The following is a 15,644-nucleotide window of genomic DNA, read 5'->3' as shown; positions in this document are numbered from 1 at the left end:
AAATATGACACTGGTTGGTTTAACAAGAAATAATGAGCATTTCTGTAATTGAGTTTGGCGCTCTGCAACCTCACTGGATGTTGGCCAGATGGGACGCTAGCGTCCCACATACCCTAGAGAGGTTAAGACACTAACAGCATAGATGGTAGGCAATTAAGGTCACAGTTATGATAACTTAGGACACTAAAGAGAGGCCTTTCTACGGACTCTAACCACCAAAAGAAAGACGCCCAGGGTCCCTGCTCATCTGCGTGAACGTGCCTTAGGCATGCTGGGAGGAGGCATGAGGCCTACAGATGTGGCCAGGGCAATACATTGCAATGTCCGTGCTGTGAGACGCCTAAGACGGCGCTACAGGGAGACAGGACGGACAGCTGATCGTCCTTGGAGTGGCAGACCACGTGTAACACCTGCACAGGATCGGTACATCCGAACATCACACCTGCGGGACAGTTACAAGATGGCAATAACAACTGCCCGAGTTACACCAGGAACGCACAATCCCTCCATCAGTGCGCAGACTGTCCACAATAGGCTGAGAGAGGCTGGACTGAGGGATTGTGGGCCTGTTGTAAGGGATTGTGGGCCTGTTGCAAGGCAGGTCCTCACCAGACATCACTAGCAACAACGTCACCTATGGGCACAAACCCACCATCGCTGGACCAGACTGGACGGGCAAAAAATAGTCTTCACTGACGACTCGCGGTTGTGTCTCACCAGGGGTGATGGTCGGATTCGCGGTTATCGTTGAAGGAATGTGCGTTACACGGAGATCTGTACTCTGGAGCGGGATCAATTTGGAGGTGGAGGGTCTGTCATGGTGTGGGGCAGTGTGTCACTGCATCATTGGACTGAGCTTGTTGTCATTGCAGGCAATCTCAACGCTGTGCGCTACAGGGAAGACATCCTCCTCCCTCATGCGATACCCTTCCTGCAGGCTCATCCTGACATGACCCTCAAGCATGACAATGCCACCAGCCATACTGCTCATTCTGTTCGTGATTTCCTGCAGGACAGAAATGTCAGTGTTCTGCCATGGCCAGTGAAGAGCCCAGATCTCAATCCCATTGAGCACGTCTGGGACCGGTTGGATCGGAGGGTGAGAGCTTGGGCCATTCCCCCCAGAAATGTCCGGGAACTTGCAGGTGCCTTGGTGGAAGAGTGGGGTAGCATCTCACGGCAAGAACTGGCATATCTGGTGCAGTCCGTGAGGGGATGCACTGCAGTACTTAATGCAGCTGGTGGCCACACCAGATACTGACTTACTTTGGATTTTGAATGAATCTGAGTTTGGCAGATGCCAGGAGAACGCTACCTGCCCGAATGCATAGTGCCAACTGTAAAGTTAGATGGAGGAGGAATAGCTGTGCCACTAGAGATCCTGGATCAAGTCCAGGCTCTGTCGCAGCCGACCGTGACCTGGAAACCCATGGGGCGGCGCACAATTGGCTCAGCATTGTCTGGGTTAGGCTGGCAGGGATATTCTTGTCCTTTCACGCACTAGCGACTCCTGTGGCGGGCCGGGCACAATGCACGCTGACACGGTCACCAGATGTACAGTGTTTCCTTTGACACATTGGTACGGCTGGCTTACGGGTTAAGCGGGCATTGTGTCAAGAAGTAGTGTGGCTCAGCTGGGTTGTGTTTCGGAGGACGCATGGCTCTTGACCTTCGCCTCTCTCGAGTCCGTACGGGAGTTGCAGCGATGGGACAAGACTAACTACCAATTGGATACCATGAAATTGGGGAGAAATAAAAAAAGGGTTAAAATGTTTTCATAATAATGGTTTGTCAAGATCAGTATGGAACAACTTGACTGGCCTGCACAGAGCCCTGACCTCAATCCTATCAAACACCTTTGGGATGTATTGGAATGCAAACTGCGAGCCAGGCCTAATCACCCATCATCAGTGCCCGACCTCATTAATGCTTGTGGCTGAATGGAAGCAAATCCCTGCAGCAACGTTCCAACATCTAGTAGAAAGCCTTCCCAGAAGAGTGCAGGCTATTATAGCAGCAAAAGGGGGGGGGACCAACTCCATATTAATGGCCTTGATTTTGTTATGAAATGTTCGACGAGTAAGTGCCCACATAGTGTGCATTTTCCAAATGGCATGTCATGACAAAGCTGTGATGTCAAGTTCAACATCGTGAAAAACACTAATGCAGTACGATGGGTAATTTATAGCTCTCCAAAACCCAAGGGAACTTACAGCCATCTCCCTTTTAGGGTTCTCAGATGAAGGTATGGACCACAGGTGGCTCCAAGAGAACTATAATCCCGGTGCTCTGTTTTAACGTTTAGAAACGTTAATAATCCTCGCTTGCAATATGGTTTTGGAAACCTTTGGAACTTAACTTTCATACCAGCGAGAAAGAATCTTTCAAATACAAAATATATATTTACTGTATGCAATTCAGCAAAGTTTCACCTGAATGTAACAACCTCCAGCCGAGGTAAGACATGAGCTGTGTTCGAATACCTATACTAAACATACTATATACACTACATGAGTATATACACTACATACTATTTGTTCATTTTAGTATACCTTCTTCAGTTGAGCGTACTAGCGCTGCGCCTGTCTACCAGAAGTTGGTGTTGCTATGTAACCTCTTGCTAACTCGTTAGTATAACAAATTACTAGCTAGACATTTTACGCCTTCGGTTGAGTTCTTAAATTCAATCTAGAGTGCACTCTGGGCGTTCGTAAATTCAGAGTTTTCAGATTTTCCATTTGAAAATTCAGAGAGTTCACTATTTTACTCACCCTAGCAGAGCTGGTAACGCTGTTTTCCTGTTATCCAAAGCGTTGGTGACAAACTGCTGCTGGGAACAATTTAATTACGCTTTTTTGGCAATGTTTACTGACACCGGCACCCGAATGTCCAATGAACACCCACAACGACTATTCCACTTAGCTAAGAATGACAAGAATAATCAAGTCAATAAACGTTGGGTAGTTAGTTAGGAAGCATACAGTTAATATTCTCCCTGATGTAGTAGCCAACTAACGTTAGGATGGTAGCTGGCTAACATACATACTATGTGGTTCGTAAGGATAGCGTAGCTAACAAATTGTCAGCCAACATAACATGTAAAGTAACTTATTTGCAAAGTCAATACTTTATTATATTGCCCAACATTTTCTTATGAATTATGTCATAATTCGTTAAAGCAATGAATATGTATCGGCTCTTGCTGGACTTTCACCATTTTCTTCAAATATTAAAAATACTTTTAAGAATTGCATTATGGGCCCTAAAAGCACAGAAATAGTGTCCACTGTTTGTATACTTCGTGTATTGGCGAACGTAGTACGACATCCGGGAACTTTTGGCATACCAACACTATGACCAATAAGCATACTATATACTCAATTTACGTCACAAATAGTATGGTTAGTATGAGTATTCTAACACTACTATGCTCTCACCTTACATGCGCATTTGAGCAGCGTCGGCGCATTTCCCTCACAAGGTTAAAGGAGACGTCAAGAATAAGGGCTCGGTGGTTGCTTTTCGTGAAATTAATTCTGTAATAAAATATTCATATTTTAATACAATGTTTACGCCAATCTTTCAGGGCATATACAGTATTAGTATGCGGATACAATGTTTTCACACTAAAGAAAAAAAAGTAAATACCATTGTTACATTAGGATTACAGTTTAACCAGAGTCTGGGTTTACGGTAGACGTTACTATACACCCAGATTCTGGTTCAAGTATCACACGTGTTAGACTACTGAAGAAAAAAAATGCGCAGGTTCCTCTATGGTTCGGAAACGATGTAGAAATAATTCAATGGAACAACCACCAAGTCCCTCTTATTTCAGGTTTTTGGCGTTAATAAAATTATTCAACCAACCGTTTCAACTAAATTAAGACAATAAATAGGCTGAGCTTCACAAGAGCACAACAGTACGAGGTGGGGGGGGGGGGGGATTTGTGTACTAAAACACCGCGGATTTACTACAGTCCTTGCTGTTGCCAAATGAAACCAAGCGGCATGCAATACATTTATTCATAACAATTCATTACAGAGTATCAGTTTTTTTCCCCAACACCCTGCGCGACAGCAAAATAAAAAACGATTTTACAGCAATTATTTGTTAACTCTTCGGGCATATGTAACACATGTAATACCCTGACTATGAGTCTATTTAATACCCGACTAACTATATGTTACAGACAGTAGGCATAACAATATGATATTTTGGCTCGTTTTTGACAGTTCAAGGCCTAGCAGAGCAGATTGGGTGAAGATATCCGCATCCCCACTGACTACAATGCGAACTACTACTATTTCTGGCATGACTGAAACAAAATATTTTAAACAGAACTTTACCTTGACCAACTCGAACGTTATTATGGGTCATTGTTCGGACTCTTTGACAACTTATCAGCATATTTGTCCATGCGTATTATTAGTTAATGCATCCTCATGCACTCAAAGTCGTTCTCCCATTAAATCAACCGAGCCTTATGTCCTCATAACATCCGAATCCCCCCTGGGTCCTAAAAGCCGCCCTAGTTCTTACACCATAACCCATAAAGAAGGATAGAGGCCTCTAGTTACCAAAAGGCTATTTTAGCATTGGCAGCGCCATTGAGGGCTTCCACCATTTTAATGTAGTCAACTGGGTGGGATTTCCAATTTCATTGGCTGATCCCTCCCGGTGACCCTATTGGAGTCCGGGGCATAAGGAGGGATCAGCCAATCCTGAAGAAGAAAACTGACTACTTCAAAATGGAGATTGCCTCAATGGCGCAGCGCATGCTGTCACAGACACTATAGTAGCACATATACAAAGATTAGTTCTCTATCTATCTCTATGCCGTAACCTCATTTGGCTTTTCCCCGTTTTAGAGTTCAGTGTGTGCATTGCAGTTATATCAAGGAATGTGCAATTGTCACTCAAGATGCAAAATGCCACGTTTTATGGAACTGTGTTGAACGTTATTTACGGGATGATTATGATGACAATTCAGAATCACACATTTTATTTGCCTATAATTTAATATTCAACTTAAAATGCAAGTGGATCTTTTTACAGTTTACTGTAGGCAGAAGCAACTTAATTTGTATCTACCAAATGTACTTATGACGCCATATTCTATCAATGATATTCTTCATTATTGCTATAATGATCAGTAGCCTAATACCCACTATGAGTCTATTTAATACCCGACAAGGAGTCTGATTGATGCGTAAACATGTTCATGGGTATCTAGACATCAGCTGCGTTCGAACACTCATACTATTCGTACTATTTGTGACGTAAATTGAGTATATAGTATGCCTATAGGTCATAGCATGGATATAGATAGTATACCTAAGGTTCTCCGATGCCGTACTAAATTCGTCAAAATACGAAGTACACAAGCAGTGGACACTATTTCCGTGCTTTTAGGGCCCATACTGCAATTCTTCATAAAATGGGCGTGGCTCCACATCGTTTCCAGATTTGAAGAAAATGGCAATACAAATTCATTGCTTGAACTAATTATGACAAATGTTAGGAAAATGTTTAGCAATATAATAAAGTAATGACATTTCAAATAAGTCACCTTGCATGTTATGTTGGTTAGCTACGCTATCCTTACGAACCACATAGCATATCATTACAGCAGTATGTACCGGTATGTAAGCTAATTACCGTTCTAGTGTTAGTTGGCTACTACATCTAACTTGCCAGGCTGTATATTAACTATATGCTTCCTAACTAACTACCCAACGTTTATTGGCTTGATTATTCATGGCATTTTTAGCTAAGTGCTATAGTCGTTCTGCGTTCTCAAGGGGCATTGTTAATTCTGGCTATCTACTCCGATTTCAGAGCACTCTTATCTCGTCTGTGTGCCGGATCGCAGAATAACTGATGCATTTACAAACGCTCAACACCCATTGAATATGGCTGGTGTGAATAAACGTTGCCCCAAAAAAACTTAATTAAATTGTTGCCAGCAGCACACTTAGTCACCAATGATCTGTATAACATGAAAACAGCCTAACCAGCTCTGCTAGGGCGAGTAAAATGGTCAGAAAGGTGTTCTCTCATTTGTGTCTGGAAGTAGCTAGCTAACGTTAGCCAGTTCGCTTGGGTGCTTGACCACCGTTGTGAGTTCAGAACGCTCGGATTAACCCTACTCCTTGGCCAGAGTGTCCAGTGTGTGCACTCCGAGAGTGAAACGCTCTGAATTTACAAATGAACAATCTGACAATGCTCTGGATTTACGAAAGCCCAGAGCGCACTCCAGATTGAAATCATGAAACACCCGAATTCGTAAAATGTCTAGCTAGTCATTTGTTATGCTAGCAAGCTAACAAGAGGTTGCTTAGCAACAGCATCGACTTCTGGTAGACAGGTGAAGCGCTAGTACGCTCAACTGAAAGGATACTTTCTTCTACGATGAGGTTCGGCGGAGGTTGGCATCCAATAAATGTTGCATTACCGCTACCTACTAGACTGGAATATAACTCCCTTATATAAATACTAAACTCCACTATTTAAATCTATTTAGTCCTATTTCAGGCAAACAGCCTGAAAGCGTGGGACATCACCACCTTCTGATGTCAAGTCTTGCACACCCAAATACCTCTCTGGAGCTACCACAACAAACTATTTTCTGTGACTTACAATCCATCCCTGCAGTACGGTTGATAACCATTACTATAAATGCCAAAAATCCAATCTTACTGAAACATGTATCACTTGTTGGTTTATCCCTCTGTACTGGTACAAATCTACTACTCACACCACTCCTCTCAGGAACCCTCCTCTTGACCCATCTTCCTTTACTTTCTTCACTGCCTCAGCATATGACCACTTCTGCACTACTCTAACCCTGGAAACCTCAAACTGCCTCTCTCGCACTGGACATTTCTGATCCCCAGCCCCATGGGCACACCTACAATTAACACATACCTCTACTTTCCCCAAAGCTACCTTTTCCTTTCACTCATGCCTTCGGCACACTTCTCACACCTAGGAACCTTCCTCCTACACACTGCTGCCACATGCCCATAAGCTTGACAACTGTAACAACGTAATGTAGTCGTCACAAAAGCTTGTACAGGAAAACTTATATATCCTAACATCACCTGGTCGGGCAAAGACTCAACATCAAAACTCAAATGAACAGACAATGACTCTTCTGTTTCTCCACTCACACCACCCTGTCTGCGTCACACCAAGCGATGAGCATCACAAACACTGGGAATCTTCCTCTTCAGTTGATCAGCTTTCACATTTACCGCTACCCCAGTAATCACTCCTTTCAATGGAGCCCTTTTCTTGAGAGCAAAACAATTTAAAAAAACAAATCTCTTGCCACCATTCGTTTAACATAGAGCATCTGCTCCCTCTGACCAGCAGAAACACATAATTATCACAATACCACTTCTGGTTACCCTCACTGATTCCACAACACCCAACTCTGTTTTTGCCCTGAAACCTCAAATGGATCAGCCAAAAGGCAAGGGTCCACTTTTTCCAAAAACTTCACTCCTACTGTCAGACTTATCTTTATCCTAACCCTCGGTGCAAGTATCGGGCTCCGAGAACTTCACCACAGCTACCACCTTCGATACTTTGCCCTCATTCACTTCCATTTCTACCCCTGTCTTCAACTGACTCTGCTTACACTTTCTACCATTCTTCTTTAAAAAACCATATCCTTTTTCCCCACCATTTTTAACCGACTCAAGCTCACCCTCTTCCTCCCTCTCTCTCTTAGACCTCCTCTGCCTCTCTTTTTCCCATCCGGCTATCTGGGCCCCCCCTCAGGATTCGGCTGGGACAGCTGCGCCTCCCGTATTCCAAGTATAACTCTCCTTATGATAATACTGTACTTCTCCTTACATACATCTTGTTCTTGCCTTGTCAAGGGACGCCATTTAACTGACTGTCACAATCAACGTACAATCACGAACCCCTCGGAATGTAGCGCTCAACAATGCATCCCACTTGTAAAGCAACTGGTTCGTCTTGATGTTCTTCTTTATCAATAGCTACCACAACGCAGATTCCTCTATTTCCCCTGAAAGGATACCGTTTGTTTACAGTATACTAAAATGAACTAATAGAATATAGTATGTACACATTAAGTATGTAGTATACAGTATGCTAGTATGGGTATTCAAACACAGCTACAGTCTTGAGTTATGTCAGGTAATTACTTACAATATGCATTATAGCAAACAATTAGCTCTTCTTTCTTGATTGTAAAGAGACAGCAACGCAAGCAGGGGCGTAATTTCAGCTAAACCTAGGGTATAGCAAAGTGACTCTGAATTTTTATCAAGTTGAAGCTCATTTACTACATTTTTACTTCATTTAAAAACTCTAAAATGCTATTTAAAGAATAGCAAAAAAACATCCAAAATTGACTTCAGCCATTATCACCTTGGCTGCTGTAACTTCTTTCACCCCAGTCGATAGTGGACTTTACATTCTACAAACACGTCAGAGAGTAATTAGCTGCTACTCACTAGCTCAGTACCGGGATCAAAAACTCTAGTTTAGTTTGATGTCAAGTCAAACAGCAGTTATCTAGCCATCTATCTCCTCCACAGTTTTGAGAGAAGAGTTGTGTTGTTCTCTGCAGAGCTGTGTGGATGCCCAGTCCATAGTCCTAAAGCCAGCCAGCTGGGTTGCTTCCATAGCCACGGAAAGTAGGGGTGCTGGAGCACCCCCTGAAAAATCTGAAAATACCCTTATGAAAAAAGAATGCAGTTAGAGTGCAGTATATATCACATTAAGGTAAGACCCAAATGCAGGCAACATCGAAGTAACAACAGTTTATTAATCCAACAGGGGCAGGCAAAAGACAGGTCAAGGGCAAGCAGGGGTCAGTAATCCAAATAGGTGGGGCAAAGGTACAGGACAGCAGGCAGGGTCAAGGCAGGCAGAAAAGGTCAAAACTGGGAAAACTAGAAACCAGGAACAATCGAGAGACAGGAACAGAGGGAAACCGGTGGTAGGCTTGACGAAACAAGACGAACTGGCAACAGACGAACAGAGAACACAGGTAATATTATTGAGTCCAAAATACCACAGTCGACTGCAGTTACGACACTTTTACTGCAGTTTCAGAACTGCAAACTTTTTTTGTAAGGGTTAATAAAAAAAAATCACAGCACCCCCCACCCCCACCCATCTTCCCGTGGCTATGGTTGCTGCATTAGCCTTTTAATAGGGATATAAATTATTTTAGTAGTCTAATTTTAATTGTTCGTGTTGAGCTAGGGTATGCCATACCCAATCGACAACCCTGAGCACAAGACCCATATCAACAGAGTGGTTTCTCAGGACACTGTTACCAAGATATCATGTCAGTGTGCCAAAGAGTGTCCCGGGCTCAGATAGGCCTCAGCCATCTGCACACTCACGGTACCCCAGACTCATCCCAAAAAAGTATGTCTTGGTGTGTGTGTGTGCCTACTAATAAGGTATTTGCCACATTGACAACACTTCAACACAGTTTCGATAAAAAGCCTCTATGATGGTATAGGTTTGGTGGTTAATTTTTCCCCACACAGAGGAAATCCCCTCAGAGCCCCAGCCGGTAAACAAGAAGTCAGTGCAGAGTGGGTCTGCCAGCAGGACAAAAGGCATCCATTCAGCTGGCTCAACTATGAGAAACACACACAGCCGTGCTTCATGAGCTATTTGTTATTGGAAAACTACTAAGACACTTTTTAGTGTTCTGTGAAACTGCTTTGGTTCATTGACCTTATTTGGAGTAGCCTAATTATCTTGCTGTCAAAGCCTATAACTAGGCTACTGCTGTCAAAAGGACATTTCAAACTGATCAAAATGTGTTTTCAGTTCAGCTAATGATGTTTTCTCAGGCATTTAACTGTGGCCAGGGAAAGGACTATTTTGCTCTGTCAAATTCTTCTAAATTGTTATCAAAGGTGACCCCTGCATCAAACAATTGTAATGTTTAACATGTTTTGTGATTTTTTTAGCAACAGGACATGGGCAAAACACAACATTTTGTACTTTCAAATCACACATGCAAATTGAGGAAAGTCCTGATTGACAGATGAAAAAGAAATTGAGGATAAAAATGTTGACTTTGGAAAAGAGTAGAAAGGCAGAGAAAGTTGGACCAAGAGTTTCTTTTTAGACATATTTGGTTTACCCACACACACACACACACACACACATGCACACGCACACACACAGCATCAGTCTGGTCATACAGTTAATAATAATTAGCAGACACTTTTATCCAATGCAACTTACCACCATGTGTGCATACTGTAGCAGGCTCAAGGGTGTGGGGTTTCCAAATCACCAAGTTTCCAAGTTCAATACCAAAACATGCACCAGTAGCACAAATCGAATGCAAAAGGGGGAGTTTATTAAGGATATCGGTACACGGGGAAAGAAGGGGGAATTCACCAATCACCTCACAGTCCACAAGCCATTCTCGTTGTCCGTTACGTTTTCCGGGGGTAATCCCCACACTCAGGTCCTGAGCCAATCCGGTCCGGTACACAAGGGGGAGTAGTCCGACAGTCCAGTTCACAACGGGTAATCACACCGATATTGTTCTCGCTTCTCCCACTCTTCATAACGCTCTTGGTTCTCTCCTACTCTGCCCTTTTGTGCAGGCTGCTTCCTCCTTTATCCCCAAGCATTGCCTGGCTTAACAAACAGCCTTGCCTCGTTGGGACAGGAAGACCATATAAGGCTTGGGGATGGAGCCAGCGGGCTGTAAGATATTTCCCCTCACCTCTCCCGAGAGCATCCCTCCTGGAGAGGGCATCAGCATTTCCATGGGCTGCACCTGATCTGTGGACGACAGAAAGCAAAGGGCTGTAAGGATAGGAACCATCGGGTGACCCGGGCGTTACTGTCCTTATTCCGTGACATCCAAACCAGTGGTGCATGGTCCGTTACGAGGGTGAAGTGCCGTCACAATAAGTATTACTTCAGCGTTTCCAGCGCCCACTTCATCACAAGACATTCTTTCTCCACCGTATAATATTTTTGATTCCACGGCAACAGCTTCTGGCTAATGTACATGACTGGGTGTTCCTCACCTTCTTGTATCTGTGATAGGACGGCACCCACCCCTGTTTCGGATGCATCGGTCTGTACCACCAGTGGCTTGGAGAAGTCCGGTGTCACCAGCATGGGTACAGAACACAGTGCTCCCTTTAGGTCCTGGAAGGCTTCCTACGTCTCCTCGGGCCACGTCACCTAGGTGGGCAGACGGCTCCTGGTCAGATCTGTCAGGGGGCTGGCTAGGGAGGCAAAGTGGGGAATAAATCTCCGGTAGTAACTAGTCAACTCCACAAATGTGGGTACCTGCTTCTTGGTGAGGGGGCGGGGACAGTCCCGAATCGCCTCCACTTTCTTCACCTGGGGTTTGACACATCCCCTACCGATCATGTACCCTAGGTACGCAGCCCTCCACAGGTTGAGCCGACATTTTTGGGGGTTTGCTGTTAGCCCCACATCCTGTAAGGCCTGCACTACTGCGCTCACCCATGGATCACAATATTTTGTCGATGTCTGCCACCACGAACATCCGATGGGGTCGGAGAACCCGGTCCATCAACCTCTGGAAGGTGGCCGGGGTCCCGTGCAGTACCAAAGGGAAGCTTCTTGTAATAGAACAGACCGTCCCGGGTGGCGAAAGCAGTTTTCTCCCGTGCCTCGGGACCTAAGGCCACCTGCCAATAATCCTTTGTCAGGTCGAGCGTGCTGATAAATCAGGCGGCCCCTAGCCGTTCGATTAAGTCATCAAATACGGGACATGGGGTAGGAGTCGATTATTGAGATTTCCTTTACTTATCTAAAATCATTACAGAATCGGAGCTGCACCACTCACTATTCGACTCTTCGATTAGATCAGCTTCCAACATCGTTTTTACCTCTGTCCTGACAGCCTCTCTCCTTGAGTAGGGTCTCAACTTCACCTTTTTCCCGGGTTCGGTGATGATGCGGTGCTGTACCAAATTGTTGTGTCCTGGTTCACTGAAGAACACATCCTGGTTTCGGCTGACCAACTCCCTCAGCTCCTGATTCTGCTGCTCCCCTATTGTCACCGCCGCCGGCTCGGTCTCTTTGTTAGCCTTCTTCGGCGAAATAGAGTAGAGTATATCACGTGCATTCCATTTCTTTAGCAGGTTCACATGGTAAATCTGGGTCAGATGCCTACGTCCCGGCTGTCTAACCCTATAGTTAACTTCACCCACCTTCTCAATGACTTATATGTAAAAACACTATTTCGCCATGAAGGTCAACAATAGCCTCAACAGCACTCTGTAGGGTAGCACCATGGTGTAGCCGGAGGACAGCTAGTTTCCATCCTCCTCTGTGTGCATTGACGTCAACACAAAACCTAGGCTCATGGTTCTCACCCCCTTCCATAGACTTACACAGTAATTATGACAACATCCGGAGGACGTCCTCCAACCTATCAGAGCTCTTGCAGATTGAACTGACATGTTGTCCACCCAATCAAAGGATCAGAGAATGAATCTAGTTCTGAAAGCATAAGCTACGTCTAGCTAGCACTGTAGTGTATAAAATGTGGTTAGTAGTTGACTTAAAGAGAGAAAGACAATAGTTGAACAGGTTTGAACAAATTCATTTGTTTTACAATGAAGGAGAAGCAAGAGAGCGAGAGAGATATTTAGTTGTATTTTTTTCACTTTCACTTAGCTAGCGAATACAGGTTTAGCCTAATCAAACACCTGGCTGAAACAGAGAGGGATGCTATGTTAGCTAGCTGGCTATGGCTATCCAGACACTGGAACTCTTCCAAGTCAAGGTAAGTGTTTGGTTTTATTAATTTATTGCCACCCACTGGTGTAACTGCTGAACTGCTTGCTGACTGTATACTGTACTGAATTATTGTACCGGGTTTAGTAATGCGTTAGTTATAGTAGCTATGTTTTTTTTTTTTTTTTACCCTTTTTTCTCCCCAATTTCGTGGTATCCAATTGTTGTAGTAGCTACTATCTTGTCTCATCGCTACAACTCCCGTACGGGCTCGGGAGAGACGAAGGTTGAAAGTCATGCGTCCTCCGATACACAACCCAACCAAGCCGCACTGCTTCTTAACACAGCACGCATCCAACCCGGAAGCCAGCCGCACCAATGCGCCGGAGGAAACACTGTGCACCTGGCCACCTTAGTTAGCGCACACTTCGCCCAGCCCACCACAGGAGTCGCTGGTGCGCGATGAGACAAGGACACCCCTACCAACCAAGCCCTCCCTAACCCGGGCGACGCTAGGCCAATTGTGCGTCGCCCCACGGACCTCCCGGTCGCGGCCGGTTACGACAGAGCCTGGGCGCGAATAGTAGCTATGTTGATTATGACGTTACTAGCGTTGTTAGCTAATATGGTGCCAACAACATAGGCTGTGTGTAGTGGTTAGCGGCTATGATATGAAGGTTTGGCTTGGATTTTTTTTTTTGCATGGCCCCAGGCACATGTGTTGTGCTCTGAAGTCCACAAGCGAAGGGAAAGTGTGAGAGGAGGAGAGTGAGTAGATGCTAGAAGGAATTATATAACAAGCAAAATGTTCATGCTGTTTGTATGTGGCTGCTACGAAAGTGGCCTGTGTTTGTGTATGATCAGGGGTTTGTTCATTCTGTCTATTATGTTTAAAAATGTTTCTTGAACAGAAGCAAACTATCAAGGCACAAGGCGAGACCCAGATGCAGACACAGGAGGCAGATGGTTAGAGTCTTACAATGTTTATTAATTCAAAGGGGTAGGCAAGAGAATGGATGTGCACAGGCATAAGGTCAAAACCAGATCAGAGTCCAGAAGGTACAGAGTGGCAGACAGGCTTGTGGTCAAGGCAGGCAGAATGGTCAGGCAGGCGGGTACAAAGTCCAGAAACAGGCAAGGGCCGAGGACTAGAAAAAGGAGAATGCAAAAAGCAGGAGAACGGAAAAAATGCTTGTTGACTTGGAAACATACAAGACAAACTGGCACAGAGAAACAGGAAAAACACAGGGATAAATACACTGGGGAAAATCGGCGACACCTGGAAGGGGTGGAGACAATCACAAGGACAGGTGAAACAGATCAGGTCCTGACACTAACGGAAGGAAATGGGGACAAACATACCTACATTTGTTCAATTGAAACTCTCGTTTGCGACTGTTGGACTAATGATTGCACCCTAGATCAGCTGGATGCAGGCAAGAGTGTGCAAGGCCATACTAAATGTGTCACTGTCACCTTGATTTTTTTTAATACATTTTTTGGGGGGTTACTTTTACCCCTTTTCTCCTCAATTTCATGGTATCCAATTGGTAGTTACAGTTTTGTAACTACCAACTGAAATAAAGCCATGCTCATAAAAATAAAAGTGATCGTCCTCCCTCATCTTAAACGTCACCGACCACCACTGATTGAGCCACAACTGCTGTATTAATCTACTACAGTAACATAACTGCAATCTAAATATATAATACAAAGCAATAGCAAAGTTACTCCCCTAAATTTAAATATTGTAACTGTTCAAGTATTTGAGCTTGTTTTCTACAATTTCTATGTGTGGTTTATTATTTGCCTTTGTTAGAAAACAGAGCCATCTTCTCTCTGAGATGCTTCTGCAACGCAGACTCTAGCATATTGTAAATTAAATTACAAGAAAGAAAGAACATGTGGATATCCTCCTCATCATCATCAATGAAATGCCCATCCAACATCCGGTATAAAGCCAGAAGTGAAGGTATGAACTGTTTCAACATTAGATTAGTATTGGCTCCTGCTGGAGCAGAGGAACACAGCAGGGACTTGCATCCAGAAAACAAACATCCTGAAAACAAGGCACAAACACATAAATACAAATGTCCAAGGAGAGGCTGAGACGTTAAGTGGCGAGCCAGATGGAAAGACCTTGTGTTCCTCCCCTGCAGGGACACAATTCCAGGAACAGTTTCTCACAGCAACTATGGATTTATTGTCAATAAAAGAGCCAAAATGGCCCCTTGCTTACCGAATGAGAAACTCCAGCAGGCTCTTATCTAATTTGCCCTAACCTTCTCGTTAAACAGGCCATCCCTGGGTCACAGTAACGTCGTAAATTGTTGGTTATCTTCACGAATCCAGTCTTCACTATGAGTCATCCATACATCAATTGTCTTAAAAAATGTATTTATTACTAACTATGTAATTCACAGAAATGCATAAACAAACAGTAAATATGGTTACATGAAATGATAGATTGTGCCCTAGTGGGCTGAACCGGCATGGCAGCTTGTTAGACAAAGGGGCAATGGGGATCGACTAAGAAGTCCCTAAAAAGTTAATTATAACAATTAAAATGCTAATCCTTTACACATGAACGCTCACTCATTCGGGAACAATTGCAATCAATATATATATATTTACGCTCAGTGTGTCATCTTGATCGCTGGTGAAAAGTCTTTCTTTTGGTAGAATTTTCTGTCTCCCTCCTTCTCTCTCTCTATCTTGGTTAGAGGGGATAGTTCAAAGTGACATTCATTATAGATGGATGTTTCGGCGGTTGTCATTCTTCGCGTTGAAAGATACCAAATTCCTAGCTGCAGACTAGTAATCAATATCAAAGACTTGTTCTTATTCTGTCGGTATCGATAGTCTAAGAGTTTAACCACATGGTATGGTTAAA

At 44.0% G+C, this 15,644-nt stretch overlaps 1 protein-coding gene across 7 annotated transcripts in view; it reads right to left on the bottom strand.

Annotated features, from left to right (window-relative positions):
• The window catches only part of LOC139407184 (RAC-alpha serine/threonine-protein kinase), a 54,258-nt gene extending 49,743 nt beyond the window's left edge, over positions 1-4,515 (bottom strand). Inside the window, exons 1-2 of one of the 7 annotated variants that reach the window (XM_071150729.1) lie at positions 4,351-4,514; positions 3,438-3,536 (exon numbers count right to left, since the gene is read on the bottom strand). The gene's annotated coding sequence lies outside the window, so the exon portion shown is untranslated. Of the gene's footprint in view, positions 1-3,437; positions 3,537-4,350 lie in introns of all 7 variants that reach the window. The other 6 variants (XM_071150724.1, XM_071150730.1, XM_071150725.1 and 3 more) reach the window with 6 other exon arrangements.
• Between the last annotated feature and the right edge of the window lie 11,129 nt (positions 4,516-15,644).

Source organism: Oncorhynchus clarkii, chromosome 4 (assembly GCF_045791955.1).
Source record: "Oncorhynchus clarkii lewisi isolate Uvic-CL-2024 chromosome 4, UVic_Ocla_1.0, whole genome shotgun sequence".
NCBI lineage: Eukaryota > Metazoa > Chordata > Actinopteri > Salmoniformes > Salmonidae > Oncorhynchus > Oncorhynchus clarkii.
The sequence above is the reverse complement of the archived record's forward strand: the minus strand, read 5'-3'. Positions and strand labels throughout refer to the sequence as shown.